Source organism: Lithobates pipiens, unplaced genomic scaffold (assembly GCF_037356315.1).
Source record: "Lithobates pipiens isolate NorthernLeopardFrog02 unplaced genomic scaffold, aLitPip1_a1.2 Scaffold_25, whole genome shotgun sequence".
NCBI classification, from domain to species: domain Eukaryota; kingdom Metazoa; phylum Chordata; class Amphibia; order Anura; family Ranidae; genus Lithobates; species Lithobates pipiens.
Genome location: NW_027507787.1, coordinates 189,038,781 through 189,049,461, shown reverse-complemented (window position 1 = coordinate 189,049,461; position 10,681 = coordinate 189,038,781). Strand labels below are relative to the sequence as shown.

The window sequence follows — 10,681 nt, the reverse complement described above, 5'->3', positions numbered from 1 at the left end:
CAAACTGTCTTTTAAAGTAAAACACATATCCAAGTATTATTCTACACAATTTTTTTATTGTGCATAAAACAAAAATTGAATTAGAGATGCTATCTGTCAACCAAATACAAAGAACTTAAAGGGTCAATAAAGGAATACCTCCACTGTGCAGCTCATTTTACACAGAGTGGCCCAGAACCTGGTCTTCTGGGGTCCCTCGGTGGCTGTCTTGGCTCCCTCCCGCAAGGACTCCACAACTTCAAGCGAGCTCCCTTGCATGATGTGGAGTGCTTGCGTGCGCCCTCCCGTGATACAGCTGGCGGCCGTAGCCGCTCACTGTATCACTCGGCCCCGCCCCCGACGCACTGCATCATTGGATGTGATTGACAGCAGCACGAGCCAATGGCTGCGCTGCTTTCAATCCATCCACTCTAGCCAATCAACGGCCAGAGTGAGTGGCGAAGAGGACGTTGGGGGCGAGCGCGGGACTTTCGAGCGGTCAGGTAAGTAAAACGAGGGGGATGGGGGGGGGGGGGGGCGGCACTGATATAATGCATTAAGGTGAAAAATTTTTTACCTTTACAACCCCTTTAACCAAAAAGTGCATTCTATGCATACATAAATATAGAAAATATAACAAATAAAACCATTATTAAAAAAAAAAGAAAATAGAAATTAGTAAGTGGTGAAGGGGTGGAAATCCCCAGTCCAACGGGCTTGTTGGGGGTCTTGGGACTGGTATTGCCACTGACAGCCATGCTGCTGCCGTGGGTGGGGTGGCTGTGGAGGTGGTGGATGTGGGGCCAGAAAATCACAAAGGTGCCTGTTTTCTGAAATTTGGCTCCTCACCCCCTTGTTGTTGAGGAGCTGCACGATGAGTTGCTCACACCTGCTCCTTTGCTCACCGGCCATCTGCCTTAATTTATTTGCCGTCATTCTCATGTGGGTTTGTCCAAATGGCAGTAGTGGCCTGACTAAGGAAGGAAGCTGTGGCCTCCTCCAGATTCCTGCTCTTCCTGGCCCTTTTAGCAGCAGGAGGGCGTAGGGGAGGGATCTGCGACACTGTGTGGCTGCTGGCACCTCCAGACTGACACTTTCCTGTGTATGAAAATGGAACATAATTAGAATCTTTTTTTAGGGTTTGGTCAGCTATCACACACAATTTTGATCTCCTCACTGTTGCAAATGGAATGTGGGGAAATAGAAAACACTAACATTCTGACCCTAGCATTTTTCATTCTTGTTCAAATCATTTTTGGTCACTCCTGTCTATTGATATTGAAACCACTTTGTGGTCTCCTATTTTCCCAATAATGTTTGGTTATCACCATGCCAACGGACCTTATTTTGTACAGTAAATGTTTATGGGGAACTGTGTCAAATGCTTTTGCAAAATCCAGATACACCACATTTGCAGGCTTTCCTTTATCTAGATGGCAACTCACCTCCTCATAGAAGGTTAATAGATTGGTTTGGCAAGAACGATTCTTCGTGAATCCATGCTGATTACTGCTAATGATACCATTCTCTTTACTAAAATCTTGTGTATAGTCCCTTATCATCCCCTCCAAGAGCTTGCCTACTATTGATGTTAGGCTAACTGGTCTGTAATTCCCAGGGATGGATTTTGGGCCCTTTTTAAATATTGGTGCTACACTGGCTTTTCTCCGATCACCTGGTACCATTCCAGTCAGTAGACTGTCATTTAAAAATTAGGAACAATGGTCTGGCAATTACTTGACTGAGTTCCCCAAGTACCCTCGGATGCAAGTCACCTGGTCCCGGTGATTTATTAATGTTAAGTTTTCCAAGTCTACTTTTAATTCTGTCCTCTGTTAACCACTTCAATACAGGGCACTTTCACCCCCTTCCTTCCCAGCCCAATTTTCAGCTTTCAGCGCTCTAGCGCTTTCAGTGACAATTGCGCGGTCATGCTACACTGTACCCAAATGAAATTGTTATCATTTTGTTCGCACAAATAGAGCTTTATTTTGGTGTTATTTATTCACGACTCCGTTTTTTTTTTTTTGCGATATAAGCGCAAAAAAAGCGGAAATTTGGGAAAAAAACAATATTTTCTTTTTTCTATTTGAAAAGAAATCCAATAAAATCAAATTTTGTCATAAATTTAAGCCAAAATTTATTCTGCTACATGTTTTTGGTAAAAAAAATTCCGTTAAGTGTATAATAATTGGTTTGTGTGATCACGGACATATGTACGCAAATGATCATGTACATATGTGTGCAGGTGATCACGTACATATGTGTGCAGATAATCATTGGGACATGTGATTTTAGTGGGACATATGTGGGGGACATGTTTTTATTATTAGGGACATGTGTTTTTATTATTTGGGGACATGTATGTTTTGGGGACATGTGTGTTTTGGGGACATATGTGGGGACTGTGTTTTCACTGTGTGGTGTGTTGTGTGTTTACACTACACTGATGATCAGTGAGTAAAAAGCTGTGAAAAGCAGCCCATACTCACTGATCATCAGCCGGCTGCAGCGTTCTGCTCTCCTCTTCTCAGCGGTGACTTCCGTGTGAGGAGAGGAGAGCCGATTGCCTAGCAACCGGCTGTTTGTTTACATCACATGACGGCCGTGATTGGACACGGCCGTCATGTGATCAGGAGGGCCAATCACAGAGCCCTCCTGCCGATCTGAGATGTGCCGTGTCCGGGTGACACGAGCACATCGGGATCGCGCCGCTGCGCGAGCGCGCGCGCGCGCGATCCCGCTGCTCCTGAAGGACGTTCCTGAACGTCCTATCAGGAGCAGGCGGCTCCCACCCGGCCGTATATATACATTGGCCGGGTGGGAAGTGGTTAACAATGGAGGTGCTTCCTGTGATGTGTCATAAGGATAAACACTGCGGTTTTGGTTAAGGAAAAGAAGATATTCAATACCTTCGCCATTGCCCCATCCTTTGTAACCAGATGTCCTTCCTCATACTTTATGGGGCCAATATGGTCTGTCCTCCCTTTTTTACTGTTTACATACTTAAAGAATTTCTTGGGATTTTTTTTGCTCTCCTCCGCTATATGTCTTTCGTGTTCTATCTTAGCCGCCCTTACTGCACCCTTACATTTCTTGTTGCATTCTTTATAAAGTCTGAATGCTGATGATGATCCTTCAACCTCATATTTTTTGAAGGCCCTCTCCTTTGCTTTTATATGCATTTTTACATTGGAGTTAAGCCATCCAGCGCATTTGTTTGCTCTTTTAAATGTATTACCCAACGGGATGCATTGGCTAATGCCCTTATTTAATATGCTCGTAAAGCAAACCCATCTCTCCTCAGTGTTCTTTGTTCCTAAGATTTTAACCCAATTCATGCCTTCTAACAATGTTTATAGTTTAGGGAAGTTGGCTCTTTTGAAATTCAGTGTCTTTGTATTCCCCTTATGTTTCCTATTTGTGTGAATTATACTGAAGCCAATTGACCCGTGATTGCAGTTTCCTAAATTGCCACGTATTTCCACATCCGTGATCAGGTCTGTATTGTTGGTAATCAGTAGATCCAGTAGCACTTTATTTCTAGTTGGTGCTTCTACCATCTGAACCATGAAATTGTCCTGCAAGACATTTAGGAACCGGTGAGCCTTAGAAGAATGCGTGGTTCCCTCCGCCCAGTCTATGTCTGGATAATTAAAATCCCCCATTATGATAACACTATCCATCCTTGCTGCTAATCCAACTTGTGATACCGTAGGAGATCCATCTCCCCCTCCTCCCTCAGGTTAGGGGGCCTATAGCATACTCCCAGTAATACTTTACCCTTAGCTTCATCCCTTTGGGGCTCTACCCATAAGGATACCCCCTCCTCCCTAGCTCCCTTAGTGATGTCATCTCTCACATTCACATGTACATTATTCATGATATATAGGCATACCCCTCCCCCCTTTTTACCCTCTCTTTCCCTGCAATAGGGGGTATACCTTTGAATGGTTGCCAGCCAATCATGAGAGCTGTTGAACCAGGTCTCTGAAATTCCCACAAAATCCAAATCCTCCTTGTACAACAATATCTCTAGTTCACCCATCTTGTCCGCCATGCTCCTGGCATTGGTGAACATGCCATGTAGTTGAGACTGGTCGCATACTATCCTCTTATTGGGTGTTCCGAGATTGCAACTAGGACTTGTTACTATACTTACCTTGGGTTTATGTGCTTTAGTCAACCTACCACTAATGCCTACAATACTACCCTCTGGAATATGTTCCACACTGACTATCTCTACCTCTGGGCCTCCCCCATCACCTAGTTTAAAAACCCCTCTAACTTGTTGGCCACCTTTACTCCCAGCTGATCTGCACTCTCCTCATTTAGGTGCAGTCCATCCCTTCTATAGTACTGGAGATCGACTGAGAAGTCGGCCCAGTCCTCCAGGAACCCAAACCCCCCCTTACTACACCAGCTCTTCAGCCATGTGTTTACTTCCCTAATCTCCCTCTGCCTTTCTGCTTTGGCTCGATGTACCGGTAGCATTCCTGAGAATACTACCTTGGAGGTTCTTTTCCTCAATTTAGCTCCCAAGTCCCTAAAATCATTCTTTAGGACACTCCATCTGCCTCTGACTTTGTCATTGGTGTCAACGTGCACCAGGTGAGCCGGGTCTTCCCCAGCCCCTCCCAGTAATCTGTCCAGTGTCCACCAGATCTGTGATGTGCCGAACCCGAGTGCCCGGTAGACAACATACAGTTCAGCGCTTCAGGTCTTTGTTACAGATTGCCCTCTCTGTCCTTCTAAGAATTGAGTCCCTTACCACCATAATCTGTCTTTCCTTTCCCTTCGCTTCCCCCCCACTCTCATTGAAGGAGTTCTTCCCCCGGCAGCTAGGAGAGTCCCTCAGCTCCAGCAGTGCTGGTTCCTGACTGGTTTCACCAATGTCACTCAATGGAGTGTACTTATTGGGATGCTCCAGCCCTGGATCAGCCTCCCTGGCACTTCCTCCTCTATCCTTCTTATCAACCATCTACTCTTTCCTAGAGCCTGCACCTCTTTGTCTCCACCCGCCACTGTGCTGGCCCCTGCCTCTCCTTTTAGTATGGAGGGACTTCTCAGTGCTAACAGTTGCTTCCCCAGACTCAGAACCTGGGCTTCCAGGGAAACAATGTGCTTACATTTTGCACAGCAGTATTTGCCCTTGATCGGATGATCAAGGAACGCATACATGCCGAAAGATGTACACCGAGTCATGTCTCCACACCCACCGGGCATCGTACCTACTAATTTAATGAGGATTGGGGATTATACCCTGTCCAAATTACCTAACAACTAGCTTCCTGACACTAATACTCAGCCAGATAATACACAGGTACTCAACTAGACAATTAGCTGTCTGTATATGTTCTTTCTCCAAGTAGCTCTAAAGAATTATATATAAGGTTTTCTAAAATCTTTGTAATACTCTGTATTATAAAGATGAAGGTAAATATAAAGCAGATATGAACATTCTTATTTGGTCATGTTTTTGGACCTTTCTTTATTTTTGTAACTCTTTTTTTTTTCTTCTTTCAACAGGGAGGCACCAAAAAGGGAGGCTCCAGTCAAGCCACCACAAGGGACGAAGGGAGGCTACCCATGCCTCAGGCTCCAACAGGGGTGGCAACAAAGCCATCTTCCCCACAAAAACGTAAGTACCAACTTCAAACACACTCATTTAGCCACCGACAGGGGTGTTTCTAGGTGGGCCAAAGGCCATGGGCTTAGGGCAGAACTTAAGGAGTAAAGAACACTTTCTGGTTGCTGCTTGGCTCATCAGTGCTCATTAATGTAGTCTTGTCGGTGTATACATGGGTAGAGGAGAGGCCGCCGGGTCACACAGAGTCGCACCTGCTAGGAAGGTCATCATATATCCCGTTTCCCATAGAAGACAAGAGGAGTGGGGGGCAACTGCAGGACATTTTCAATGTTGGCCATTGTCAAGTGTTTGCCCTCTGGAAAATTACATCACCTTCTCTTTTCTTTTTTTACAGAACAGTGTAGCATGGTGGAGTCCACTAGTCAGGGGCAAACATTGACATCAGACCAAGTGCAAGGTTGGCTTAATGAATGGTGCATTGTTTCTTTTTAGAGGAAAGTGTGTGTGTGTGAACTCACCCAGGATGTTTGTTTGGAGCCATGGGATCTGACTCCTGGACCCAGCACAGACATTGCCATTGTGGACGTCAAATCCCCTGTTGCGAGTCACACTGAGAGCCAAAGTGACCCAGAAGAGGAACACAGTATTCGGGAGCCTCTTGTTTGTGTAAATATTCTTGGAATCTGGCTTCAAATGTGTATACATGTTGAGTGTTTAGATGTCCAAACAAAACACCCACTCCACACATTAGCAAAGTATGTAGTGCCTTAACATTAGTATGGAGAAGTAGAGGTGGAAGGAGCTGGCAGTGTTGCTAGGTACCCGAGTTTTGGGGACCCAGGCACCAGGGACAAGATTATAGAGTAGTTGCACTGTGTACATTCCTAGTACATAGTAGGTGACGTTGAAAAAGTCCATCAAGTCCAACCTGTGTGTGTGATTGTATGTCAGTATTACATTGTATATCCCTGTATGTTGTGGTCATTCAGATGCTTATCTAATAGTTTCTTGAATCTATCAATGCCCCCCGCTGAGATCACTGCCTGTGGAAGGGAATTCCACATCCTTGCCACTCGTACAGTAAAGAAACCTCTATGTAGTTTAAGGTTAAACCTCTTTTCTTCTAATTTTAATGAGTGGCCACAAGTCTTGTTAAACTCCCTTCTGCGAAAAAGTTTTATCCCTATTGTGGGGTCACCAGTATGGTATTTGTATATTGAAATCATATCACCTCTCAAGCATCTCTTCTCCGGAGAGAATATGTTCAGTGCTTGCAACCTTTCCTCATAACAAATACCCTCCAGACCCCTTATTAGCTTTGTGGTCCTTCTTTGCACTCGCTCCATTTCCATTACATCCTTCCTGAGGACTGATGCCCAGAACTGGACAGCATACTCTAGGTGAGTCCGGACCAAAGTCTTGTAGAGTGGGAGAATTATCGTTTTATTTCTGGAATGAATCCCCTTTTTAATGCATGCCAATATTCAGTTTGCTTTGTTTGCAGCAGCTTGGCATTGCAAGCCATTGCTGAGACTATCATTTACCAGGACCCCCAGGTCCTTTTCCATCCCAGATTCCACCAGAGTTTCTCCCCCTAGTGTATAGATTGCGTTCATATTTTTGTCATCCCCTCCAAGAGTTTACATACTATTGATGTTAGGTTAACTGGTTTGTAATAACAGGTTTGAGTCCCCCCTGCCCCAAAGACCCCCCCCATGTTGGGGGCATGTGGAATAGTTTGGCGGGGGCTCCGCGGCTCGCTCGTCCCCCCCTCCCCCTTCCGGACCTGGTAAGCTACATGCTCGGATAAGGGTCTGGTATGGATTTAAGGGGACCTCACGTCGTGTTTGAAAAAATGTTGGTGTGGGGTTCCCCTTAAAATCCATACTAGACCCAAAGGGCCTGGTATGGATTGGGGGGGACCCCCACACACCGTTCTTTTTACATTTTTGTATTGCCACCAATATTATTGTATTGCCAGCAATTTAAACATCATCCTGCAGTAGGTTCTATACACGGTACAGATGTACCACTTTACAGGCAGACAAAGGGGACACCCCAGGCACTATATTTAAAGGAATTTTTCATTTTTATTATTTCACTTTAGGCATCATTAAAATCACTACTTCTGTAAACATTATTATTTTTTGCATTGATACATGTGCAATACCCAGGCCCCTATACCCTTTTTTTATGGCCAATAACTTGCATATAAGCCTTAAAAATGGGCACATTTGATTTCTCAAGTTTGGGTCCAATGAACTTTAATAGGGTTCACGATTCAAGTCCAAACTCTTGCGATGTTCCACAATTATTCCGCGAACCGGGGGTGTTCGGCCCAACTCTAATCACAACCAGGTTGCATTTGCTTTCCTTTTCCTAATCAAAAACATCATGAGGTTTGGTTGATTTACAGGAGCATCCCTGTGTTTTTTTTTTTTATTCATTTAGCATTCCGTTTATTGCTTTTACATTTTATGAAACTGGATTTATGCAGGTCTTCCAACATAAGATCATAACCTGATTCAGGTAACTGTCATTTCAAGCCCATGTGTGCCCTAGGATTCCACCATGCCCTCCTGTGTCTATGCCTCTAATGAAAACAGTTCCCCTCCCTGATATTTTAGGATAGGGTCAGGCTCCAATAATCTTGTTCTTACGTCATCTTCATAAAGTGGGTGGTTCTAAGTAAGCCAAATCACCCTGATGACTGCATGGTTAGAGCATGACAACAAAACAATAGGGAATGTTGTCACAGTTATCTATTACTTGCATATAATGAATACATCTATTCTGTAAGCTAAACTATACACCATTTAGTATATAATTTCTGTACTTGTAAAAGCCAAACTAATTATAAACCTGAATGTCCCTGAGAAGTTGCATGATAAAGATTTACTCCTGGATGAGTCCTTATGTCTTTCCTTCAAGTGGAACAAAAAAATGACATATAGTACATTCTAGAGTCTATCAAAAGCATTAACACAGCAGCTTTTGTTTTTCTAAGTCCCCTTGTAAGTTTTTCCTGTTTATTCTGCCATTAGCTCTATTATTTTTCAACTTCCTTTAACGTGGAAACACCATTGTTTATTTTGCAATGGAAATGCCCCACAGCATTGTTAACCTATGGACAGGATAGTAATAGATTGACTTTTGGTTTTTAATTTTTACATTTTGGACAAATTTAGGCCTCAGGGCCTCTTCACATGGGTGCCATCCATTCCAGTCAGCAGGAGATCCATGAACAGATACATGAGCAGAATGAAAGGGATGTCACTTTTGTGAGATCCGCGTCTGTTCAGGTCTTTCCTACACCAGGAAATCTGACCTATGTTGGGCCGATAAACAGATGGACATAAACAGAGGTAAGTCTGTTTACATTCTTTTAATTCCAATCCATCATGTTTCGGGCCACAAAAACAGAAAAGGACATTTTCCGTGTATGGACAGGTGCTCATTTACGTCTGGCTGTCTGTAGAATAACATTGAGCTTCCGTTCAGATCCACCTGAAAAACTGATCCATTTGAAAAAAATCGCAACTCCAGCTAGTGTTTTTTTTGTTTTTAGGAAAAAAAGGCTTAAAACATATAAATAAAAGATGACTATTGCAAGTACTTCCAACAGCGATACATGGTTTGTTCTACCTGTAACCTTCATGAAAACATGTGGATTAGAAAATAGGGAGAGGCTTAAGGTATAAAACAGATACCAGTGAATAAGCAATTTATAATTTGCCTCTACCACCAGAATGTGGTCTGAGCTTTAGAACTTGGTTAGCCAAATCGTTCTCTTGTATTAGATGTTTTAGTTCCCCTTGTCACCTAAGCACATGTGAGTAGACTACACTAGACTAAAGAAGCCAGCAAGGTGGTGTATATAAAAGAAAGATGATGGGGCCCTTGTAGATTATTGGCTTTCAAACACTGAATGCTATGAGATCTTCTTCAATATGGATCTGCTACTGGAGGAAAGGTCTGATTCTGAGATACTAAAATTGTCCCTAGAGGCCAACTATGGGTATCTTGTAATAAGAGCATGGAAACAGCAAAGTAACTCAAAAATTGTGTCCTTTACTTCCAATTGATGCTAACGTACTTTATGAAGTGTTTTTTTTTAAAAAATCTGAGTTATGAAGTGTTTTTAGTTTTTTCTATATGAGCTATTAAATAATTTTTGTTTTAACTGATTGTGCCATGTGGATTTGTATAAATTGTGACACAAAGAAGAGCAGCGCCAATCTAGGTGCAGCAATATCAAAGAATTTTATTCCAACAGGTAGACAATTGGGAACTCACAAGATCATAGATGTGTCAGAGCATTGGAATGATTACGGAGGTTCATCCACTCATAGGGGAAGGCGGTCAGCTTGAAGGTGAAGAGGCAGCTGGTGGCCTGGCTGACACTGGCTCCCAGCGCCCCCAGGCACTCAGAACTGCTCTGAAGCGGCGATGCATGTCACTTCTGCTTGGAGAAGGAGTGGGGAAGAGTGCGCGTTAGGAGCATGCATGCTCCTTCATCAGGCAGATTCGCTGACACATCTATGATCTTGTGAGTTTCCAATTGTCTACCTTGGAATAAAATGTTTTAATCATGCTGCACTTAGATTTGCAGTGCTCTTCTTTTTGTCTTGTTTCCTGCAGAGCCCCTTCTAGCTTGTTATGAGCTGGCAGCCGTCCTCAGTCAGCACACCTGAGACCACCATTATACTTTTGTGCTGCATATGAACTATCCTATATTGACCCCCTTGTGTAAAGAGAGTATTTAATTACACGCACTCTCTCTGACCAGCTGATAGAGTGCACATGAGTATGCAAGTTTTCCTGTATTTGAATAAATCGCAACTATAAAACCCAGTATCCCTCACCCATTGCCCTTTGTATATGGGTATCTTGTAGTGGTCTAAAGGCTTTGATGCCCATGTTATCAAGCATACAGTATGTCTTAACTAATGTAATTTATGTTGCACCTTATGTTAATGCTAAAATTAAGATACAAAGATCCAAATTAAAAGAAATTGAGGTAGTCATTCTGTCCCATATCTGCCTGAGTGATTAGTAATGGGGCAGAGCACTAATCTGCAATGTGTAGGAGGCACCCATAGGGGGGTATTA

The 10,681-nt window shown here is 43.4% G+C and overlaps 1 protein-coding gene across 1 annotated transcript in view; it reads right to left on the bottom strand.

Moving 5' to 3' along the window:
• Positions 1 to 630: 630 nt before the first annotated feature.
• TWNK (twinkle mtDNA helicase) overlaps positions 631 to 10,681 on the bottom strand; it is an 80,795-nt gene continuing 70,744 nt past the window's right edge. The window contains exon 7 of the mRNA XM_077455319.1: positions 631 to 1,077. The gene's annotated coding sequence lies outside the window, so the exon portion shown is untranslated. The remainder of the gene's footprint in view (positions 1,078 to 10,681) is intronic.